Raw genomic sequence first — 12,258 nt, 5'->3', positions numbered from 1 at the left:
AGAAGGCGAAATCTTAATCACTGGACCACCAGAGAAGTCCCTAAAATGCTTTTAAAACCTCAATTTCAAAAAAAGAAAAGAACCAAAAAACTCATTTTCTGTACGTTTATATCTCTTACAATGTTACCTAAAAACATTAATTGATATTTTGACATTAATTTTGCTTTTATACATGTGCATCTTCACTTACTTCCCAGTGTTTGCCGTCACACTTCACTGCTCCTACTGTGAAGATGGGTACATTAGTCTGTTGTAGCTTAATGATGTAAGTCCTTATTCTTAGTCATAATTCTTTGTTTATATAGTGCCTTACAATTTGCAAAGAGATTTCACACAAATCAGTGTTACTCATTTACTCATATGCTGAACAATATGTCAGTGTCTACTATATACCAGGTGCTGTGCTGGGCCCTGGGAATATAAAGATCAAAGAGACACAGCTCCTGGTCTCCAGGAACTCACAGGCTCAATAGGGAGGCACATAAGACAATAGATGGGATACTATACTCAAAAGTAAACTTCTGATAATGGTTTGGTTTTTGAATGAGATCTTTTTAAAACTGAGAAGTGAATATATTGACTAATGGACCCTGGCATTTTTTCCATTCGACCATTTTATTGTGTGTGTGTGTGCGCTTGTGCATGTGCATGCATAAAAACTGAGTATACTGGCATTTTGGCTTATAAATTAGTCTCTTAAGGGCACAGCCAAAACTGAATCTGTTGGGTAACTGGACAAATGTAAGGACTTGATCCATGAACTTGGAGCCTATAATCTGTGACCCTTGGTGATCCCACCAGGCTCACACAAATAGGGGAGCCCAGTCTGGTCAGTCCTCTGTTCTGCTTTACCTCTCAACATTGGCCAATAATGCCAAATAAACAAAGGATTCCTGTAAAAGGTAAAACTTTTTTCTCCTTTGCTGGTATTTGTGTTGTAACACACGTAAAGAGTTGAGCCTTTTCCCATGCTGCTTTGTAACTTAGGCATCATTCAAAGTGGAAATGGATTCTGATGGTGTAAGTATTATTTCCTGGGCAATAAACATCTTAAAAAGAGAAGTGAGTCAGCAGAGCCCATGGAACTGATGAACCAAGATTAGTCACATGGGTAGTGGAGCTGCTTAATCTGAATATAACTTTCTCTTCAGATCATTTCCCCTGAAACTGGGTGGAAATCCCCACACCTCTTGCTCAATTTGGCAGCTGCAAGGGTGCGCTCTGGCAATACTGCAATGATAGCTGTAGCTATTTGAGTAATCACAGTAGTTAATCCATTTTAATTTATATGCTTTAAAATGCATGAATTATTTGGAATATTGTAATATCCAATTATAAGAAAAGATGATTAAGAAAAAGGACCCAGAACCATAGCAAAAAATAAATGCTGTTTCATTCTGATTTGGGGTGCGTTGGAATGAAGCAGTCCTGGGCTCTCAGGGAAAAAAACAACAACAACAAAAAGGAGGGTCAGTGTGACTGCTATTGAATGTCAGTAGGACTAGTTAGTAATCTGATTACCTAGCTCAAGATTTCAAAATCTATATCTAAAAGTTATCTCATTTCTTTTTCTCATTGCAAAGGAAAAGTAAACTTTAATTTCAAACCTGAAGTTTTGCATTGGGGACATAGAAATGTTATTTCTGAAGTTCTAAGCTAATTGATTCTAAGTGTACTTTGATGCCTGGTGGGGCAGAACTTTGAGATTATTCTGCTTCTTGACTTTAAGTGGAGGCAGTAAATCACTTACAGTAGAAATGACCCAAAGAAATCACTCGATTGCTTTTCCTGACTATGGAACTGTGACTTCTTTCTCCATTGCCCAAGGGAGAGAGTATATCTTCCTTCCCTTCTTCCAATTTCCTTAATGTGAATGGCTCTGTGGGGTGGTGGGAGGGGGTGTGGAGGTGCAGAAATTTATATGAGGAACTCAGGGACACTCTTTAAAGGACAAGCTTTAAGAGTCCAATCTTTGCCCCAACGTTCAAAGTTAGAGAGTGTAGTGGGAGTGAAATTGCATGGCTGACTTCAAGACTTAGTGACAGGGAAAGCCAGGAGTTCCAGTTCCCTGCTATAAAAATAACCAGAATGGCTGGAGATGGAACCAATGAGCTGGCCTCCGTGCTGGTGGCATGAGGAGGTGAAGGGCACAGTTCCCAGGAACTGGCCTCATCCAGCTTTCTTGGGGTAGTCTTGCCTCCTGGGAAGTAGCTGCAACAAAAGAGCTGTCATCTTGAGAACCTCTGACTGAACTTCGCAGTGAGGCATGAACTTGACCTCTCTCGAGGAACTCCAGTCTAGACTGTAGCAGCAAATGGAAAGTCCCTAAGACTTTCCTCAGGGCATCTGTGCAACTAGCTCTGAGAGTGACCCTCCCATAAACAGTGGATCTGGTGGGGACAGAGGTACCCTTCAGCTGCTAATGTCAAGAAAGTCTCTCTTTCCCTCTCTTTGTGCGCTATCCTTGCACAGGGTTCCTGAACTCTTAAGGGGAAGCAGAAGACCTTAAGGAGACTGGACTAGACTTGCACTTGGGAGGCTGAGAATTGCATTTTAGGGGGAGGGCATTGTTCACTCCAATTGTGCAGCTGGATACCACAGTTACAGAAATAATGGTTTACACATATAAGGGCAAATAAACACTTTAGATGAGGCTTAATTCTCTGTGTGAAAAACAAGAGATGTCCCCCCTCCCTTTTTTCTTAGAGCATTTACTTTAGAAAACTTGTAAGTTCTTTCTTTGTCTCTCTGAAATATATGTACATCCTTTTAAAAGTTAAATAAGCTTTTTGCCAGATTTATGACCCAGGAGTGTCTTTCTCAAGGCCTTGGGGCCACCCCTTTGAAATGTAAACATCCAAGGAGGGTAGTTCTGCATCCCAGTTTCTGTGGGCGATAAGAGCCTAACCTCTGTGGGCACCTGCCTCCAAGTTGCAAAACTAAATACCTCCTGTCATAAAGATAGAAGTTTATTTTTTCTTTATATAAAACCAATCAACTAATACAGATGGTCACCCCAATTACCAGGTAAATTGAAGGTGAACTATGTGTAATATATGGTGCTATCATGTCCTCTCACTCAAAGACTAGTTATTGCTTACCTTGAGAACATGTATGTGATGGGTTGTATAAGCGGGTGAGATTTCTTTCTGTCTTTGTAATCTTTTAGCACATTGCCTGCGACGTGCATCACATTCTAGTTTAATGCTTACTCAATAATAAAAATGTTTTCTTTCTCTTCCTTTGTGGAGAGATTTTCTGGGTTGGGAGAAGATTTTGTTTTTAATTGTACTTTGACAGCACACACTAATGCCACAACCCAAAAGAACAACAGATGTGAAGAAAGAGAAATTTACATCTGATTGACACCCTCCTTCAGAAGACCTGACTTCTAATTTACGAGGGTGAGTCAAAAATTATCTGTACTCTGCCTGTAGAATTTATTTTAGTTAACTTTTGGAAAAGACAAATACATCATTTTTTGACATAATCTCCTTGCTTTTCAATACACTTTGTCCATCTGTCAACAAGCTCTCGTGTTCCCTCATTAAAAAATGTTTCAAGCTGAGCTGCGAGCCACGAATGCACCACTGTCTTCACTTCTTCATCAGAAGAGAATCTTTGTCCTCGTAGGGCTGCTTTCAGGGGACCAAACAGGTGAAAGTCTGATGAAGCAAGATCAGGACTATAGGGAGGATGCTTTAACACCTCAAAACAAAGTTTTTGCAGAGTGTCGACAGTGTGGGCAGAAGTGTGCAGACGTGCACATCCTCAGACCACAAAAAAACGAATCACTGCACGCTGCTCTTCTTTCATGCAGGTCACAAGTGGGGCATCCATTTTTGCTCCCACCGAAGTTACAGATGAACTGATGTGACATGTTCATACCTGCACAGCAGTGACTGGGGAGACTGTAGCCTTGAATGGAAAGTGCTAAGACAGTGAGACCCACAGAAGTTTTAATATAACTGGAGTGTGGATAATTTTTGACTCACCCTCGTATTTGTCTCAGACTTTGTAAGAGAGCTGCTGCCTTATCTTTTTTCCCCTTTGTCTGTTACTATTTCCCTCAGTTTTTCTCACTTTCTTATATTGCCTATTTCGTTTTTATCCTGTTAAAAGATAACTTTCAAAATAAGGTAAAGTCATGACTCACACAAATATAAAAATGAACGCATGTTAAAGATTTTATTCTATTCCTTAATCAGTGAGGGAACCAGGAAGAGGCAGCAACTGGTTCAAAAGAAAATCCCAAGAACAGGCCATTTTTAGATCAAAAATATTGAAATAAATGTGCAAATGGTAGCAAAACTGGTTTTCCAGAAGGGAGGAGGGAAGTCAATTGCTATTCCACTAGGCAGGACAGAACTTGCACATTCAAAGACGAGAATTATTTTGTGTTGCTATCAGTTATGTACAACTTACAGAGTGGTAAAATAGCTCCCACAGAACTGGAATCAGATAACTGGAGGTGTCTCCTTAAGACAATGCAGTTTGATATGAAAACAACCTAAGTGTTTATCAATGGATGAATGGATAAAGAAGATGTGGTGTATATATTACAATGGAATATTATTTGGCCATAAAAAAGAATGAAATCTTGCCATTTGGAGAAGCATGGATAGACCTTGATGGCATTATGCTAAGTGAAATACGTCAGACAGGGAAAGACAAATACTGTATGATCTCATTTATATGTGGCATCTAAAAACAAACAAAAATAAAATCTGAGCTCATAGACACAGAATAGATTGCGGGTTGCCAGAGATGGGGATAGGATGGGCAAAATGGGTGAACGGAGTCAAAAGGTACAAACTTCCAGTTATAAACTAAATAAGTCATGGGGTTGTAACGTGCAGCACAGCAACTATAGTTAATAATACTGTATTTCATATTTGAAAGTTGCTAAGAGAGATCTTAAAAGTTCTCACCAGAAGAAAAAAATTCTGTAACTATGTGTGGTGACAGATGTTAACTAGCTTTATTGTGGTGATCACATTGCAATACATAGAAGTATTGAACCATTGTGTTGTACATCTGAAACTAATATAAAGTTGTATATGAATTAAGCCTCAATAAAAAAAAAGATAGTGCAATTTTCCACTGAACACAAATTTTTCTCTACGGTCTTATTCTTTTTACTGTAAGAAAATAAAACAAAACACACATGATGACATTTTTGAGAAGTTGACAGTATGTAGTAATTGTTTCCTCTTTTTCTCTACCAAAACAAGTCTTTTACTTTAAGTCCGATTAAAAATCATCTATTCTAGGAAGAGTTCACTGATTAAATTTACCTAACTTGGCTTCTCTGTTATTGCTATCATCATTAGTAAACATTTTTTGTGTTTTTAATGTACTGTTGCTCTTTCTGACACTTACTGTCAGTATGAATAATTGTAGCTCTGTAAGCCCACGAATAGATGCAATATTTATTAAGATTACCGGTAAAGGTAAAAAAAAGTAAAACAATTGCCTTTCTTCAATTTCAAGATGCCAAATAACCTGCCTGACTAATTAGAACAAAGAAAAATACCAGTTTTAAAAGCATTTAGCTTTTAAATGTTTTTTTAATGTACTAAATTGATGAATGATTTTGACTTATATAGATCCAGTCTACGGTGTCTTATTTCTTTGCTTTTAACATTTTTCAAATATATATATTTCTCTTAGAGACAGTCAAATTACTTAAAAGCAGGTTCTGTATCTAGTTCATCTTTGTATACCAAGCACCTAGTACAATGCCTGGCACATTGTTGGTGCTTTTTAATATCTGCCAAATGGCTAACTCCCTGACTAAATTTCTTGAGGGCAGAGATCTTGCTGCTGTTTCTCTGTCATGCCCAGTTGATGTTGGCTTGCTTTCCTCTACTAATCTCAATTAACCTCTTTATTTCAAACTTTATTTCTCTTCTCTCCTTGGGGCCCTGGGATGTCCAATAATAGTATAGTGATTTATGGGAAAACCTTGTAGCATTGTGAACAAAGCATTGGATTGACTAAAGGACTGGGTGGTCTGGCACTGTGAGGGACTAGTGTGTGATCTCAGGGCAAAATAGTTTACTTCCTGAGCTTCCATCTTTTACTTTCTCTGCACCTCAGTTTACTCTTCTGTGCAATGGAACAGCTTCTATCTTTTTTTTTAATTGGGGTATTGTGATTATAAGTAAGACATATTCTGTTGAATTCTATGGAAGCAATTAAAGGATCTGGAAAAATATGGGCTTCAAATTTAATTTTTGGCCATCTGGTGGGGGTTTTAGTATCTGCAAAACAACTCAAGGATATGGCTCAAGGTATCATCTATAGCCCTTGAGGAGGAACTAAAGGTCTTTGACTTTGTTTTATTGCTGAACTATTATTATTTTGTCTTGCTTGGCTGCTTTCTTTGTTTCTGCATTTTCTCATTTTTCTGATTAAATTTGCTTTTTTGGAACTCAGGGAAGGCATAGGAGGCTAAAGCTTTTCTACAAACAAGAGCTGGAGACATAGGAGGGTCTGTCCCTGGAAAGGCCCCACAGGGTCCTGCTCAGTTTCAACCCCTCCTTTTCTTTGATACTCCTCAATCTTAAGGGGAACAAAGGTGATAACCTCTCTGGTTACTTCCTGCTGAATGGTGGCAAAGACAATTTTTTATGATTAGAGGAGAGAATGTCATTGATTTTCATTTTAAAGAATTCTCAAGTCTAGGCTTAGCATCAGTATTTTGTATTATGAAAACATTACCTCTCTTTGATTGCTTTGTCACAGCACTTGGACAAACATTTGAAAATTAGTAGAAATACTACAATGAGGATAATGATCAAAACTTACCATTGTAGTATTCCCTGAAAGAGTTGTCCCATTCCAGATGGCAAACAGGAAATTATATTCTAGAGTGGGTTCTCTTTATGTACATTCTGTAACCAAGTATGTACATACTTTTGAATTATTCTATTTATTTGGGTTTCTGCATGGATATTAATATATAAACAATAGAAGCTGTTGGCCACTACACATATGTCTTTGTTTGTTTGTTTTGCTAAAATATAATTTAATGTGATTTTATTATCTAGTATTATTCTGGCTAAAAAATCTAGTGCCTTCTGCTGGGAGGCTACTGCTTGAACTATCTCATTTGTCATTATTACTCCTAAAGAAAGAGAAAAGTTTTATAGTTATAAGAGAAGATCTGGAGACTATAAGGATGCAGCTGTTAGCAGATATTGTTTTGAGAATGGATGATTGTGTCCTTGAGTCTGATACAGTTCAGAAAATTCAGGTTTGCAGGAACACAGGGAAGTGTCTGAAACTATGTTTGTAAAGGCCACTCAGCTCCGGTTTGGATGCCTGAACCATGGTTACTCCATTTTGATTTTTAAAAAGGCATTCTCTTCTTCAATAGTTAAAGCAGATGTACAATGCTTGTTTAATAGGCCAAAAAACATGCTGTTCTGGTTAGCATAAAGGTTAGGTTAAATAATGTATAAGCCAGAAAGACTTCTTCAATGTGTCAATATGTAAAATTTCCTCTACCATTTCCCCCCCTTTTTAAAAAAATTTATTTATTTATTTATTGATTGATTGATTGGAAATGTTGGGTCTTCATTGCTGCATGTAGGCTTTCTCTAGTTGCATCAAGCAGGGACTACTCTTTGTTGTGATGCATAGGCTTTTCATTGCAGTGGCTTCTCTTGTTGGGGAACACAGACTCTAGGTGCATGGGCTTCAGTAGTTGTGGCATACAGGCTCAGTAGTTGTGGTTCACAGGCTTAGTAGCTCCGTGGCATGTGGGATCTTCCTGGTCCAGGGATTGAACCCATGTCCCCTACATTGGCAGGTGGATTCTTAACCACTGTGCCACCAGGGAAGTCCCTCATTTCCCCTTTCGATTGCAAATTTTTCGATAGAAAGCACTAATGATCAACATATTTGTCCCTCAATGCCAGGGTGGTTGTTGCCTGCTCAGGGTCCAGCATGTCCCTTTTTGTTAAGCCTCTTTTTAGTTTATAAATATTTGCCTGGTTATCTAAAGTTGGGGAAAAACTAATTCAGACATAGTGAACACAGAGGTATGCTAATGGGGAAATATTTTATAGGCTACATATTTTATCAGTTATACCGAATTATGACACAAACATTGTACATATGCTTTTAGCAGTAGGCTTAAAGCAAGCAGTGATACATGTCATGAGTAGTTATACTCTGTGAAAACTTCACTAGTGAATTTTCTTTCCATCCTGAACATTGGGTCAAAAGTATGGTTAGAAGTAATACAATAACTTTACATTTTGATAGGGAGACGAACATTGGGTAAACAGTTCAATTGAATTAGTTAGATAGGTCTTACAGGCCTAGTTTTGATTCTCGGGTCAGCTGCCTACCATTGCTGTCATCGTCTTCTCATCCTGGTTTGGGTGTTCTTTGAGGTCAGCAGTCCTTTCAATAGACCAGTCCAGTTTAAAGGCCCTTCTTATGTGGGAAATATGAATTCAAGAGTCAATTCCCTTCAGTTTCACTGTGCATGAGTTAGTTAAGAGTACCTGAAAAGAGTCCTTTCATCTAGGTTGGAAAGAGAGTCTTTTAAATTATATACATATATATTTTTTTCTAGTATGCATCATTTCCTGGTTGCAGGTCATGGGGCATCTGATCTTCATCCAAAGATAGATTACTGTGATCAGCTTCAGAAACAAGCTTAGAACACCCTTTTAGTAATTCAGTTAAACTTTACAATAATGTAACATAGCAACAAAGAATCATCTTTGACATATATAATTGATACAAAACCTCAATGTATATGAAACCTCAATATCAACAAAGCTATGTTATTGAAACATAACTTTTCTGTCTGAATTATCCTCATTTCTAACAAGTCTAGCGAAATTAAGCCTAACTTGTTTGCAAAATAAGTCTGATTGCAATAAACTTGAACTGATAAGGCTGTCGATAACCTAAGAGTTTCCAATTTCTGGAGGGATCAGGTAGAGAGAAAAGAGAAATATTTCAATTCTACTTGCAAAGGTATAATTTATCAAGTTGCTATAAGTCATAATTAGCTTGAGGGGAAGGCTTCCTTATACCTGGGAAACACAATAAAAAACTCATATTATTTCAGACAAAAACTGTAAAAATTATAACTATATTCATCAGTTCACTCAGTCCTATGTAACTAATCCTTGATCTTAACCTTTTGTTAACAGTTTTATAAAACCATCAGGGTTTCAATTAGGATTCTTTAATTTCTTACCCAGTTCAGTAGTATGATCTGAAAGTTCTCAGAAATCTGTACTTGTCAAAAAGTTCTTTCTATGAATCCTGAAGATGAAGTATTTTTTTTTTTTGCAAAAGCATCAGAGTGAATAGTATAACCTAAGAATATTTATCACCACTCATTTGACGCTTCCCATGTAACTTAACATTCTAAATAAACCCAATTAGTTTAATATTTTTCTCTCTCTCTGAGATACTTCAGGGGCCCTCTGAAGCATCCCAGAGTTACTAGAGGTCAAAAGAACTTGAGAATTTGATTTGAGGAAGTTTGTAAAATATATCAAAAAAATTTCAAAACAGCTGGTCAAAGGATTACAGGTCACTGTGAAACAATACTTAGTTACTTCACCAAAGTGGTAATAAAAGGTTTTAAAGGTAAATACAGAAAGTTACAATAGATTACTACATATCACTTAAAAAGTAAAGAAACAGTCTCTTATCAAAAGCAGCTTGATATTTCAAGAGACTTTGCTCTCTTAACAGAGAGAGTACTCCAGTCTTACACAAGCTTACTTTTAATAATAAAATTCATTTGCTTAGTTAAATTTAATCAAATCTTAATCAGTCTTGGCCATGCACAAAACTTCTCAGGGTTCCTTTTCTATACAAACCTTTCACAACTTTCTGTACCCATATTAATTTGTCCCTTATTTTCTTTCCCATTTAGAAACAACCAGCTTCATGACACAATTATTTTCTTTTCCCTTAACAAAAATATCTCCATTCATCACACCTTCTCTTACCAGCAAAATATTCTACTTTCTTTGTATACTGAATTTTTCCCTTATTGTTTCAAGTAGCTTTAATTACACACATATTACAATCTTTAACCCCTAAAAACCTTAATCTCTAGCAAAAACCAAGAAGCAAGTAATTATGAACTGTTTGTTATACCAGCATTTCCTGATTGGCACATTTATGAAGATATTGTACAATCTCTAAGAATGTGCATTTATCCCCCTTCAGTGTGGTAGAAGACGTATGTCTAATAACCTTAAACATCTTTAATGTTTCCCTAGCAAGAAGACAAAAGTAGATAAACTTATACTTGCTAGCAATCAATGTTCCAGTATTTTATCTTCATTTAAAATGATATATACCTTCAATGAATTCTCATCATTTAACTTAATTTAGCAAAACTGTAAAGTTTTAGGTTACCAAAAACTGGAAAAATGAAAACATAATTATTTCTAGAGTTCACCTAAAAGCTTCTATCCCATTTACATTTAATTTTTCATCATATTGATATTTATCTTGCTGACAAATTTGCAACAGATATATTAAGATCTTATTTGACTTCTAGTAAACCTAGGTGCATTAAAAGTATTATACATGATGCTGATGATTCTAAAGACATACCTATATTAATTGAACCAACAAGCTTAAACTAACTTTAATACGTTAATTTAATTCTGAATGTTCTCCAGATCATGTGAATCTGACATTAATTTAATTCTGAATGTTCTCCAGATCATGTGAATCTGACATTCATTTGGCTTAGTTTCTTTTACATTTCTGAGAACTTATATAAATGCATAATTTCTGTAAGGCAATTAAATAGAGCTCATTTACAGGTTGATTCTTAAATCAAAGCTTTTTTTCTTCTTCTTTTTTTCTTTTTGTGGCTGCACTGTGTGGCTTGCAGGATCTCAGTTCCCTGACCACAGGTTGAACCCAGGTCATGACAGTGAAAGCCGGGAATCCTAACCACTAGGCCACTCCCTCATGGCTTCATTTTGAAACAGTCATGAATCAGGTATTTCAACATATAACTTATTAGTTTATAAATAACAGTTGGAATAAGTTAAATTTACTCACTTGAGTTTAAAAGCCTTCTTCCCCCTCCTGCCTTTTTTTTTTCCATTCAGTTTTAAGTTTTACTAATTAACCCAAGGCCATAGTATCAGACAATGTGGATTATGTTTGCATTTCAAAGACATTGTATGAGTTATAACTTCAAGCTTTCTCCTAGGAATATTTTTGTTCTCTTGCGGTCAGAGCTTTGAAAAAATATTTTATCAAGCCATTTTCCTCTGAAGTCTAAAGAATACTGTGGCCACATGGTTTTAAAAATAAATAATATTTCTTTTCATAGGAGCATAGCTGGAAATTTCCCAGTTTTGTAAAATACACCCTAAGGGACTACAAGATGGAATAGATTTCCCATTTTTTCTTTCACATGGTTTGTATTACCAGAAACAAACAGACAGACCAGAACCAGGCAACCCAGTACTCAACAGCCTCTCAGGGTCACATTTCCCTAGTGTGAGAATGGAGGATTTCTTACCTACCGTTCCAGATGGGTGCAGATGAGCCTAGGTCTAACAAGGAGTTTCACTGGAGGGTGCTGAAAGATTGAGAAACTCCTTGGTCCAGAAGGGAGAGTCAAATTAAAATGGTGCTCCACTTGGAGACTGGAACCAGGTGACCAAGTCCTATGCCTTCTCCCTCTCAAAAGGAAAAATTCCAATCAAGGCAACCCAATAGGGAAGAATACCCTGGTGTCATCACACACAAGGTTCTGCCACTTATCAGAGATGTCTTATAAACCAGGAGCAGAGCCTTGTTTCTTTCAACCCAAAATTGAATGTACTGCAGGCCAGCAATGCTTGGTTAGAAGCAAGTCCTCACTGCTATCCATGAGACAAAGGAGCTCAGGCAGCTGCTGGATAGGATCTGAGAGCTGCCACTTGCCAGACACTCATTTGGGATGGGAGTCCCTTCGTGGTTGCCAAAATTGTTACCTAGCTGAACTTGAGTCTGTTCACCTGATGCACAACAAAGCCAACCTACTGACACCAGGTGTGGTGAAGGAAAATACAGCATTTGTTGTAGGGTGCAAAGCAATGAGAATGGCGATTCATGCTCAAAAGACCCAAACTCCCCAATGGCTTTTAGGGAAAGGTTTTTAAAGGCAACATTAGGGATGTGGGTTGCAGAGTGCCAGCCTGCTTGTGCACAATTCTCTGATTGGTTGGTGGTGAGGTCACAAGGTAATGTTTTAGG

Source organism: Hippopotamus amphibius, chromosome 9, assembly GCF_030028045.1.
Source record: "Hippopotamus amphibius kiboko isolate mHipAmp2 chromosome 9, mHipAmp2.hap2, whole genome shotgun sequence".
In the NCBI taxonomy this organism is placed as follows: Eukaryota; Metazoa; Chordata; class Mammalia; order Artiodactyla; family Hippopotamidae; genus Hippopotamus; species Hippopotamus amphibius.
This window is presented reverse-complemented; position numbering follows the sequence as displayed.